This window comes from Diorhabda carinulata, chromosome 6, assembly GCF_026250575.1.
Source record: "Diorhabda carinulata isolate Delta chromosome 6, icDioCari1.1, whole genome shotgun sequence".
Classification (NCBI taxonomy): Eukaryota; Metazoa; Arthropoda; class Insecta; order Coleoptera; family Chrysomelidae; genus Diorhabda; species Diorhabda carinulata.
In genome coordinates this window covers 20383735-20397059 of record NC_079465.1, presented here as the reverse complement: position 1 = coordinate 20397059, position 13325 = coordinate 20383735, and the positions used below count along the sequence as shown (strand labels likewise).

The following is a 13325-nucleotide window of genomic DNA, read 5'->3' as shown; positions in this document are numbered from 1 at the left end:
ATAGTTCTTCTCTCATTTTTAGCTTCATAATTTCGTCATTGAACTTCAAACATTCACAGCGTGCTTTGGTGAGAAGTAGTTGTAGTTGTCTCACCACTTAAAGCTTGCTCACCACTCAAAGGCGGCTCGCTAGTACTTTTAGTGCTTGATGGTAAAGTCACATCTAAAGAGTTATTAAGAAAATTATCACTCCAAGTTTATCAAATCATACAATATTTCTTACTTTAAACAATACTTTTATTAACTACCTTTTCTTCAATAAACCGTCATATCAAACTAGTCCTTACAATTATTGAAGGCCTGTTAATTATTAACAGTAATAGTTGCTCGATTTGCTCCATATTAATTTAAAAATAAAATAATTTTTGTCATTGAAGTCAAGGAATTGAAATAAATAATAACAAATGTATATAATCTAAACATTTTATTGACATTTTTTTGACATAATGCGCATATCTCTATTTTAAAACGAGGATCAGTTTTGTTTCAAATTATTTTGAACCAGTTTCAATGTGACGTCATCACTTGCTTGGTTTCAAAATTATTTGAACTCGGTTAAACCAATTTAACCGCGAGAAAACAGCTTATATCTCTTAACTAACGAAAGGCACTTACTAAACCGCTTATAACTTGCGAAGGAATAGGAATTTTGACTTAATCTTTTGGATCTATATTTTTGAAAAGTTTTACAAGATATTCATGAAAAAAGAATTAAATTTTTTTAAGATTCTATACGTATTCCCTCTTGCAAAGGGTGGATAGTGAAATGTATTGTACATGTCAATTTCACTGGAAATAAATAATGTATACATTTCGCAGAGGAACACAATTCATGATAAATTTGGCTAAAGCTATCAGTAATTATTGATAAATATTTCAGAATGAACATGTTGTGGAAAAGATAAAAGGCAATATATTTAACATTTCAAGTTTTCTTTCTTAAGTAATGAAAATAAAAGCGCACTTTGTGAAAAAATTAATTGTCTGCTTGTTCTTTAAAAATGTAATCATTTACTTAGAAAATGAGCGTACTGGAGTTTTTTCGCAGTATTTTGTTTACGTGTTATTTTTCATTTTTGATATACCATCAAGAAGGACATTGCCTACTTTTTTGTGTCTTTTTTAACAATTGAATTTGTTAAAACAATCGAACACGGATCCTATGCAGGATTTTTTCATCTATATAATTATTTTTTTAACATATTGACAGAATGTTAAAATTGAAAATGTTTATAAATTTTCACTGTACTTTCGAAAATTAAGAGATCTTTACGAAAGCGGATCATAAAGTGTATTGAAGTAAATGGTGGGCATTTTGAGCATTTGCTTCGAAGTTTTTTATTTTTGTTTACAAATTTGTTATTGTTACATATTTAAGGAATAATAAAAATTTTTTATGAAAAAATTGAAATTTATTGAACTTTTTAGAAGCAAATAAATCGAATAACTCGATAACCGATTGAGTTACACGAATCAAAGAAGAGTAACTTTTTTTTGTAGAATTTAACGCTTTTTAATATCTTTTTATTATTTTAGTTGTAAGTTTAGCCCATGGTGTAATAGAGACAAGGTGTGTTCTTGCGCACGACCAATGAAAAAAACTTCCAAAATGCCGCCATGTTGGAAATTCAGCCAATCACATGACTTTGCGCGAAATTGGATACTGGATGCTATGAAGATGCAATTACATTCATTTAATATGTTTATTTTTTTTATCGTGTGGATCAATGTTTGAACTAAGAAAATATAAAATTTGAATCTGAATTAAATGTTTTAAGATGATATAACTGAAACTATTGTAAATAAAATGAACAAAATAAATATGTGTTTGTGTAAAAATTATATAGATAGGTTTCTGTTATTCTGTTAAAGATCTACACATAAAAATAATTGGTTTTTTTGTGGAGTGAGAATAAATTCATATACGTTTTAGACTTTTGCAAACAATTTTTTATTACAACAACTAAGTAATAAATAAAATTATCAACAGAGAAACATTTGAGTATCGACAAAACTGATAAAATTGATCAAGTTATGTGTTTTCGTGTTGCTGCAATTCTCGCGTGTGATCGAATTTTTGGGTTTGATTGCTGTCTCAATTTATTTAATTCTTTCAACCTAATATACGTTCTAGTCCTAGCTAGGCACATTAAAGCGTTTTAAACTCAATTGGCGTTTTATCGTTGACTTTCTTAGCAAGTTTGGTGAAAATAAGATCTTCGTTCGATAAAAAAATTACCGTGAAACTCATTAAAAATAATTTCTAACACATAAGAGGCATTCAACAAGTTTTGGCTAGGATAAAGTAGTTTTCCTCGAGAAATATGGGCTATCCAGGTAGGAGGATCGGTAAGAGGCATAGTTTCAGTAGGTTTACCAAGGAAAGGATATTTAGTTCGAAACCTATGAGCAACGTATCCAGCTACATAGACGAGACCTTCTTGTTCGATAATTTGCTCAACTAACTCTTGAGCGTCAATCGATGCATCATCATCATCTAAGAAAAAATAATGTTATTTTAAAAATGAAATTTAAAATGAACATTAAAAAATCGTAATACACGCAGCTGCATTCTGTAGAATAATTAATATCAATAACAACTTGAACGTTTAAATAAATACATATAAGTAAAACACGATTACTGGTTGTATAAAAAATAACTTTACTTAAATATGTTTCACGTTTTCACGTACTATGTACTTACGATAATTCTAACTTCATATAATTAGTTTTAATACGACTGTGAATTTATAGATAATTATAATTTCAAATTCCTCCAGTCGAAACTGTTTAATATGGTTGATAACAAACCATACAAGGATATTATGATTAAACATTGAGTAATATACCTGGATCATTTGTACTAAGCACAAAGTCAACCTCTTCATCGTCTTCTCCTGCGTTAATAATTTCGTCTACTGAACCCATCGAAGTATCAAAATGTAACTGAGCATCCTCAATATCAACCAACGTCGCATCTTCATCATTTTCAACATTACACTTTTCAATTATCATATCTTCATTATGTTTACCTAAAACGTACCATCTAAAGCAGAGATTCCCAAAGTGGTCGATATTGACCCCTTGTGGTCCATATCGGTTTCCAAGGGGTCGACATAAGCGAAAACTGTTTTTGGGGGTCGACGACGTCTAAAAATCGGCCCGTATTATTTAACCCGAGTTCTTATTTAAATTTTTTTAGATACTTGTTCTAGAGGTACCGACTTGTTATGAGAATGACTAATATTTTAGTAGGAAGTATCATTCTTGTACTTTTAAAAAAACTTATCAATCGATAAGCGTGCACACGTTCGTAGAAGATGAATATAATGTGTTCAAGCCTATAAATCTTTCAGGCATGTTTTGACTTGCACTGTTTTAGGCGCATATACGCAATTTAACCCGAACGAGATTATGATAAAGTTGAAGTCCAAAAATGCTCCGGATATTTGACTATAGGACGCGCTTGCACTTGCCTTTTCAATTTCGTCGGAACTTGAATGATAATACTGTAGGTTTCTCGGGCAAAAAAGACGTACAGAGCTTCTAAAAAATCGAATCGAAAGGACAATATACGTAATGTATGCTCTTTTCCAAAAAAAATTCAGCCTCGCTGTGCTCCACTCTGAAATCGCAAAAATCTTTCGAACTTCTACCTTTTTTTCATTTAACGTGCAAAAAATCATATGATTACCGTCAGCACAGACGAGGAGGTTAAGGAGAAGTTCAATCAAAACTATCAGAAATTCTGGTTGCAACGCAACATTAAAACACATTATCCTGCATTGTGGAATAATGTGAAAAATACCTTATCGCTTTTTCATCAACTTACCTCGTCGAAAAAGGCTTCAGCGTGGTTACAAACATTTTGACAAAACAAAGGTCGTTTGAAAATCAACGAACGTGGCGATTTAAGGCTACAACTCACCAATATTAAAAAGAAATTAGCTAGATTGGTAGAAAGTCACCAGATTCATCCATCGCACTGAATTTTTCATTTTTTTTACTTTACTCTGCGACTTAAATGTTTTTTCGAAAAACAATTCCTACTCAAGTATTCTTACGTAACTTGTATTAATAATTATTAATTCCACTTGATATTTATTGTATTTATTTTGATAAATTTTGATGACTAAAGAATATCAAGTTCACTTAACCAACCGCAAAGTTTCTAAATTGGTAAGTATTTTGTATCAATAGAAAAAAAATAGAGATACAATTTTTTAATTAATTGTAAAGTAATTACGGAGGTCTGAGGTATCAGTTCAGTTAGGAAAAGGGGTCTCTTGCCTAAAATGGTTTGGGAATCCCTGTTCTAAAGCGATATTTGAACTGTAATGACGAAGGCTTATCGTGAGCTGCGCCCATTGCTCGTAAATAGGAAAAGAAATTTTCCAAGACTTCTTGATTTAATCTTCTCGTCATAATATAAGAAACCTCAAATTGTTGTCCATATTTCTCTTGCAAATAAGGTAATAATTGCTGTAAAGACGTATTTGAAACAATTATTCCTTTTTTTTTTCTTTTAGAGTTCATCACATCAAATCAGCTATTTCCCAATGATAACATATCCGCACACTCCTCATAGTCAGTGCATTCATTGCCTGGTTTATCCAAATAGCCATTAATGCCACAATACCTTACAGCCTCAGCAGTTGTATTGGAGAAGACACGAGCAGCGAAAGACACTTTTTGTCGTTCCGACCCTTTCACATCCAAATGTTTTTGCTCTAGTTTATAAGCAATTTTGTAGTCTTTGTTATTAACAGCGACTAATCTTTCCAAACTATCTTTTGTTATCAATTTACCGTTTATGTTAAAGCCACTATCAAATAAGTTGCTTCGAATGAGTTTTAACAGATGCGGGGCATCTGCGAAAACAAAGACTTTCAGTGAATCGTCACATGGGTGAGTAAAGTGACAATTTTCTTCACTATCTTGATTGATTTTTAAAGAGTTCCAAAGACCCAAGTTACTTGGGCCCATGTCAGTTGTTAAAGCACATACAGTATAGCCAGCTTCATGAAGATCTTCTATCACGTCTAAAACTATATCGTCTGATAGAGGTTGGTCATAAGGAAAGTAGATCGGTTGTTTCCAGTTCGAAAATAAGCCTCGGACCATTCCAACTTGAACAGTCTTATGAGGCCCAACGCGTTTTTCTTTTTTTTTGTCAATCTCAATGTTTTGAGATATATGAATTTCATCAAAACATAAAACACAAATTTTTTCTCGTGCTGACATGTTTTTTGCTTTGTCTTTCATAGACAATAAAATTGATTCACAATTCCCTCGTCAATGTTCACTTTAGCAGCCCTTTTTCTCAACGTACTTAACCCAGTGGCAGTGGGTAGCCTTTTTTCCGCAAATATCTATAACCCTTAGAGCTAACACTTTTTAAAGCTATGGCCGAGGCAATGTCTTCGCTGGACCACTTTACATTTTTTTGTTTAGGATGTAACAACTTCCTTATCTGGCCAGGTGTAAATATTGGAGATAAAATTTCATGTAATTTGTCTTTTAATTGTATTTGGAATAGTTTATGCTGTTCTCGCATTTCAATATCTTTCAGTTCCAACTTTTTCTGTAATTCATCATTTTGTCTCTTCAAATCCCCTAACTTATTCATTAACATTTCAGTTCTGGAATAAAAGAAAATTAATATAGTTCACAACTTTTCTCATTATGTAACAATCTCATAATACAAAAAAGTATATCAAAATATACCTAGGGATGTTGCATTCAAGTGAATCAGCGTTATACAATTCCTGTGATCTAAAAACAAATGTTAATAGAAACTTCTATTACTTATTAAAAATTATTAATGTCGAAAATAATTTTACTCGTGTTACTGGTCCCCAATTTCACAGATAATTTATAGATTATTTCAAACAACCACAAAAAATTAAGCAGTATAAAATATATTTCAATCTGTATGCTGTAAACTTACACATTGTTATTAGCCTCATATTGGACTGTAGGATTATCTCTGTCGATATTTTCAGTACTTTGTATTCCTATAGAAGAATCATTGGAATCATTATTTTTATCAAAAGTTGGACTAATATCTGAGGAAACTCTGCAAAAAAATTTATTGATTTTTAAATCTGTCATGGAAGTGCTAAGTTATTTTAAAATTTTACTCACAAACTCTGATTTGTTACATCTAGTAAAACATTATTTTCTTGTCTATTAATGCAATTTGAAAAACTAGAGCTACGTGCTCTCTTTTGTGAACTTCTAAAATCATTTTCACTTTCACAAACACTTTGTTTTCTACCTCGGTTCGCTTCACTGAAATTATACAATATTTTTATTTTTACAATATGCTAAATAATTTGGTATATCAATTTCCATTTTCAATAATAAATACCATGAAGGTTCAGTCAAGTACAAAGTGGGGACAGCATTTTTCTTTAGCTTTAAAATAGGCTTTTTTTTTTTTTTTTTTTTTCTCGGGGGCGTAGCCAGTACACGCACTAGGACAAGAGGCCCCCCTGAACCGCCCTATTGCCACCGTGGAACCGTTTAACACATAATCTTCGCCGGTGACGGGCTGTCTTTTCTTCATCTCGTTTTTCTTGTTTCCTACCTCTCCCTTCCTCTGTTGAGACAGAGATTAGGAGTTCGGATATTCAGTTGTTAGTCGTTTTCCAGGCAGCCGTCCGACTTCTTTTGCTGCAGTACTGATGTGGTGTACGCAGCAACGACACCCCACTGTTGTGTGCCCATGAGCATGAGCCGGATCACGTTTTCTGGTGTGACTGGACCCAGTGTCCTGACTACTGCCACTCTTTCCTCCTCAAATCGCCCACAAGCAAAGAAGGTGTGCTCTGCATCATCTGGAACTCCGCAGTACTTGCAGTTCGGCGTCTCCAGCTTCCCCATTCGGTACAGGTATCGTCTGAAGTAGCCGTGCCCTGTGAGAAACTGTGTCAGGTAGAAATCGACATTACCATGGGCTCGTTCGATCCAGGGAGCGACCTGCCCTATCAGCCTGTGGGTCCACCTCCCATTTCGCTCATTGTCCCAGCGTTCCTGCCATGCTGCCATGGTGCGGATTCTCTCCTCCTTGGCGGCCTGTGTTCTTCCCACCTCGCCGCTCCTCTCGTACACTCGCTTACGTTCGATAGCGAGAAGGTCGATTGGGATTACTCCAGCTACTGCGAGCACTGCTGCCTCTGACACCGTGCAATATGAGGAACATATCCTTAGGGCACCCCTGCGTTGGACGCTGGCCATCCGCTTTCTGTACTTCTTCACCAGGAGTGCATCTGCCCATATCTCTGCTCCGTACAGGAGGATGGAGTGGGTCGTGGCCATCAGCAACTTTCGCCTTTCATACGAGGGTCCTCCCAAGTTACTCATCAACCTACCGAGCGAGTTAGTCCTTTCGGCTGCCTTGTCGGTGACTCTTCTTATATGTTCCCAGTAACACAGCTTCGTGTCCAGGGTAACTCCGAGGTACTTGGCGGTACTTTTTGTTTGTATTTCCTCCTGGTTGACGTGGATGGTCACTAATGTGGGAATCCTCTTTCTCGTTAGAAGGACAATCTCCGTCTTTGGCAGTGCCAGCTCCAAGCCATGTTCGTGCATCCACCCATTAACTCGTCGCATCAACTCGTTCAACTTGATTTCGGCGAGCTCTAAGTTGCGAGCAGTGATGACGGCGGCGATGTCGTCAGCGTACCCCACCAGGAATGACTTCTGCGGCATCTGAATCTTCAAAAGACTGTCGTAAAGGGCGTTCCAGAGATCAGGACCCAATATCGAACCTTGAGCCACACCAGCAGACAGCCGTTTTGTTCTCTGCCCTTCTTCCGTCGTGTACAGTAGGAGTCTGTCCTGAAAGTAGTCATCTAGCAAACGCAAAAGGTACCTCGGTATCTGAAACGTGTTTCGCAGTGTGCTTAGTATGTCCTCCCATCTGGCTGAGTTGAAAGCATTCTTCACGTCTAGGGTAACTAGCAAGGCAAGGGGTCGGGCTGCGTGACACGGTATCCTTGTCTCCTCTACTGCTTTTATAACCTCTTGTATGGCCCCCACAGTCGATCTTTTGGGTCTAAAGCCGTACTGTCTATCGGAGAGGTTACCTGCTTCTTCTATGGCTTCGGTGATTCTCGGCTTGATCAGCATCTCCATAAGCTTGCCTGCGGTATCCAGCATACTCAGGGGTCTATAAGCTGAAGGTGAGTTAGGGTCGCCTTTACCTTTGCTGATCAGGACCAGCTTTGCTTTCTTCCATCGGGCACTGAATGTTCCTGTTCTTAGACATTCATTGTACATGCGAAGTAGCATTTCTGGTTCGCAGTTTGCGACGGCTTTAAGAGCTTCGGTGGGGATCCCGTCTGGTCCCGGAGCCTTGTTTGGTTTTAGAAGGGCTACTGCTTTCTTTAGATCATCTTGGCTGAATGGGATTACTTCTGTTGGGTCAATGGCGTATTCTAGCTTTTCCCTTGGTGGATGTGTTGGGAATAGGCCTTCTACTATTCGCTCCATCAGGTGCGTGTCGGTTGGAGCTGTGGTCGCCGTTCCCAGTCTTTTTGTTACAATCTTGTAACCAGTACCCCAGGGGTCATTGTTCACTTCTTGACAAAGCTCTTTCCAGCATTTGTGTTTGCTGCTGCTGATGGCCTTTCGCAGGTCCTTTTTTGCTGCTTTGTACTCCTCCGTTAGTGCTTCTGCGTCTGCCCTATTGCGGGATCTCTGGGCGATTCGTCTCGATCGGATACAGGCTGTTCGTAGCTCGGCAATTTCCTCGTTCCACCAGTAAACAGATCTTCGTGGGGGTCTTCTTTTGACTCGGGGCATTGAGGCATTGCATGCTGTCTGTATGATGTTCATAGTTCTATGAACCACGGCCTCTGTTCTCTTTCTCTCGCTTTGGACGGCTGGGACATCGGCAGGCTGAGCATTGGCATTTCTTAGGGCTGTCTCAAATTTGGCTCGATCTAATTTTCTGGCGTTCCATCGTGGGCTTTCTTCTGTGAGTACCCTCCGTCTTATACTAGCCATTACGTCGAAGACGATATACTGGTGATCGCTTCCCGTAAGTTCCTCCGTGACTTTCCATTCGTGGACTCTGCCAGCTACCATCTCTGATGCAAAGGTAATGTCTGGAATGGATTCACCCCACCCGGGCCTTCTGTATGTGGTTGTAGATCCTGTGTTGACCACCAGGAGATTGAGTCTCGCTGCCATCTCAAGTATGAGCCTTCCCCTTGTATTGGTGTGCGGCATTCCCCATTCGGTTGCTCGGGCATTGAAGTCTCCTGCCATTATGACCTTGTTCGGAAGTGCTCTGAGTTCGTCCTCGAGGTTTTGCAATTTTTGATGGAGTTCTTGTGCGTCGACGTTGGGGGACAAATACACACTAACATATGTCACATCATTTATAGTTGCCCATACTTGGTCCTCGCCTTTACCATGTTGTTCAACTTTTAGGCCGTTCGAGTTCGGTACCCATAAGGCAGCTGTATTGGTATCGTTCTGGAACCAGAAGGAGTTTTCCCTGCGGCGAAATGGTTCGCTGATGATGACGACGTTGGCTTGTAGTTCGGATACTATTTGTGGCAGCAGTTCGTGGGCTAGCCGGCTCCTGTTCAAATTACCTTGGACTACTTTAAGCATTCCGGGATTTCTTCTCTTTCGCCTTTTTTGCTGCATCTCGGTACACTTTACATTTGTAGGATCCAGTTGAGTGTCTTAAGCCATCGGCCGTCGTACCTAACTCTTTACAAAGACAGCATTCCGGCTGGTCCTTACAGTTAGCTGCTTTGTGCCCGGGCTTGCCGCACCTCCAGCATAGAGCACTTCTGTCAGGGCCGTTGCAGTTTTTGGATGTGTGACCATACCCTTGGCATTTATAACACCGTGCAACGGTCGTGTGCAGCTTTACTTGGCAGTATACACATCCCACCAGCAACCTTCCTTTGTGAAGAAGAGCATTAGCGGCTCCCTCGTCCAATTCCACTGTGGCTGTACGTATTTCTCTATGATTCGGTTTGGATATACGTATTCTAAGTTCGCCTGTCTGCCCCACTGCTCGAATTACAGCATCTTTGACTTCGTCCATCGTGGTGAGTGAATCGAGGTCTCTGACTTCAACGGTTGTTTTCGGAACCAGGTCTCTAACAGAGAGATCTTTTCCTATTACTTCCTGGATTCTCTCTCGGAACGTGCTTCTGCCTTGTGTACCTTGGCTCAGTTCAACCAGTACATGCCCATCTGCTGTCTTTCTTATACATTTGACCTCCGTTGCGTTCTCTTCTTGTTTGACTGTAGTCCGGAGGGCTTTTAGCACATCCGAGTATGTGATGCTTTCGGTTGGCTTGATCAGTACTGCGGTATTTCTTCTATTTGGGCCCTTTGCCTGCACTTTTGCGTTATGTGGAGTCTTCTTTCTTTTGCTTGTGACGAGAGTCCAGTCTTCGTCGGCTGTTGCTTCGCCCGCAGGTAACGCCGAGTCCGTAACGTGCGCAACACTTCTCCTCTTTCCTCGCTTAAAGGCACCGCCTTCAGGAGTCTCCGAGGCACCCCTCTTTTTCTGCGGCGTTCGTTGCTGTGACTCACTGCTCATCAGTCGAGTCCTCATCGTCGGCTGGTTTACTTTGGACAACTCTTTCTTGAAAATTTCTTGAGACTTTCTCAAGGCTCCTCCGTTGTACTTTAGACCACCCATGTATTCCAGTGCCTTTGCCATGGAATCCTTGATTGCCATCGGTGCATTCTTCGGTAGTGCGTTACTCATTGTTTGGATTGCCTTGTCCAGAGTCAGAAGTATTCTTTGCTGTTCCTCCAAAAGTGCCATCATAGCCTGCCATCCTGTCATCCAGGGAGGTAACTCTTCGAAGACCTCTGGCTCTTTTATCTTCGTTGTGGGCGACGAGCCTCCTTTCGTTACTGTTTCAGTAGCAGCTTCATTTAAGACGACACCAGTGTTAACACCTATGGATCCTTTTCTGCGTGCGGGTGGAGTTCTCGCAAGTGACGATCTCCTCACCGAAGGGTCTGTATTCTCCTTCCAGCCGTATCCACCGGACTTCTTATCATCTCCTGTCGTTTTCGCATGTGACTGCCCCCCCCCAGAATCCGTGGGGCCTGCACCGACCACCGGGGCTTTTACCCGATCGGAATCGGTGGTGAGACTGCCGTTGCCGGTACTCACCTGGGGTACTATTTCTTCCGTTTTACTTCCCATGCTACTTTGCCTTAAGACATATCCCTCTCGCTTCAGCCTTAGTAGCGATCTCCCTCCACCGGGGTTGGGTACCCGATCTCGGTTGAATCATCCTACTAAGTTACCAGGGTCTGCGCGCGGAGCAAGCGAGTAGGAATTGACAGAAGAGGCTATGTTTTGCGCTTTACTGCCCTTGACCCCTTTAAAATAGGCTTATCGCTTATACTATTCAAGTAACTGGTATCCTCAAAAAAAATCCGGCGTAAAGTGGCGTGTACAGATCCGTCCTGCAATTTATTATAATTTATTAAATCAACACTCATAATTGATAATGCCAAAACAAAATTAATGCAATGTATTTTAGAAATAAGACAATCATTTCCAAACCATTTTTGAGGTTAATTTCCTTGTCGGTATTGCAAGCATTAATCCATTTTTGTTGAGTATCACTATCTTTGGGAAATGGGAAATACTAAATATTTTGATTTTTTGTGTTCCCATTCCAGTTATGACATCTACCAACAGAGCATCCCGGCATATTGTCAATCAATTTTCAATTGCATTTAATGTAAGCGTTCGCACTTGCACAATTCATAACTCAATCGTAAATTAAAAGTCAATATTTTTTAAAACTGTATTGTATCTGTATTTTTTACGTCATATTGACGAATACTGACTATTATTACAATTCTATTCGGTCAGTAAGATTTACAATAAAAATCCGCAAGTAGCTCTGCGGCACTTGTATAGGTTACTACCACCAAAACAACAACATATGATTGGCAATATGGCGGCGTTTTGGAAGTGCGCAGAACAGGACGAAAATTGGTGTAACTAGCGCAATGCTGAATTAGAGTGCAAATTATGATTCCTCATGCCAAAAAACGTAAAATTGCCAATTTTCAAAGAGAAATTGTGAAAACATTAAAAATTATTGCGAAAATCAAAATTTAAACTTTGAACACCCCCGTATCTCGGAAACTAGCAATATTTGCATAAGGCATGTTAAGCAGAATCATCATATTTTGATGTCTACAATCTACAGTTCAGAGATTGGACATTCTTAATGAATCACCCTATATATGAATTACTTCGTATTTTATCAGTTAATAGTGCTTAAAATATCTGTTTATTACTATTACTGTTGAAAATGTAGGTTATTTTAATTCGATAGTATTTTTATCTACTGAATAAACTCTTATTCAATTGTGCTCTAAAAAAACTATAAGGCTTAGTCCATTAATCCATATATACTTGTAAACATCAATTTTCAACTTTTGCAATTATGTCTTTTTCAACGTTTTCGAGAACGCAGAGCCTGATTTGCATAATGAAAGTGGATCAGATTATGAACATGATATTTCAACACTAGTAATGAAATTATCAAATAGCAAAAGAACATAAAATTGAATTATTTTCGTTTTAGGTTCACAAATACCAATGGTTCTGGTTATTTTGAAGTAAATCCAGAATAATCTTTCAAACATACCGAAAATATAAGTGAGTGAGGAAGCATATATAGTCTAAGAGCCAGTGAAAAGCTACCTGTATGTATTTGACCAGACCTGGGCTTTTGTACATTGAGACCCCTATACCTACCATACATGAGATGGGGACTCACTAAGCCCAGAGTGGTGGACGCGGCGGGCGCTCAGGTAAGACAGGTAGTGATTTTTAGCAAATTTTAAATTCATTTGACCACGTCTGCCGTTTAGAAATTTAAAAATATATTATTATTATTATCGAAAAATAACAATGGCAGATCATTATCACGCGTTAAACATTATGGCAGACAGGTATAAAAGTACTAAAAAAAATAAAATTTTCAAAGTAGTTGACCAGATCTGCCATTGATATATTTTGTTTAATAGGGTCTTAAAAACCTATATTCGCCACAGCAGACGTTTTCATTGAGTACACACTCCAGCAGATAACAAAACTTAGTCACTACACGGTCAGAGATGTATGCATAGACTGTCTATGTAGCTATCTTTTTTCCCCTATGTATTACTATTGTACTCATTCTAGCCTACAGTATTTTCTTTGATAGTTATTAGCATTCAAAGAATTCAAAATTTATACCTGAGAGGGCTCTGTTAAGTTCCTACCCTAACGGTTTTTGTCAGATGTTTTTAGTATAGTTGTG

At 38.6% G+C, this 13325-nt stretch overlaps 1 long non-coding RNA gene across 2 annotated transcripts; it reads right to left on the bottom strand.

The window, feature by feature from the left end:
* Window positions 1-411: 411 nt before the first annotated feature.
* On the bottom strand, window positions 412-6176 carry LOC130895078 (uncharacterized). 2 transcript variants are annotated; one of them, XR_009059430.1, is made up of 3 exons: window positions 6148-6176; window positions 5951-6079; window positions 2894-3032 (listed from the first exon to the last, which is right to left on the bottom strand). It is a non-coding gene; the product is annotated as an uncharacterized LOC130895078 (long non-coding RNA). The 2 variants fall into 2 exon arrangements; XR_009059429.1 differs by having other exon boundaries at window positions 412-6079.
* Window positions 6177-13325: the final 7149 nt, after the last annotated feature.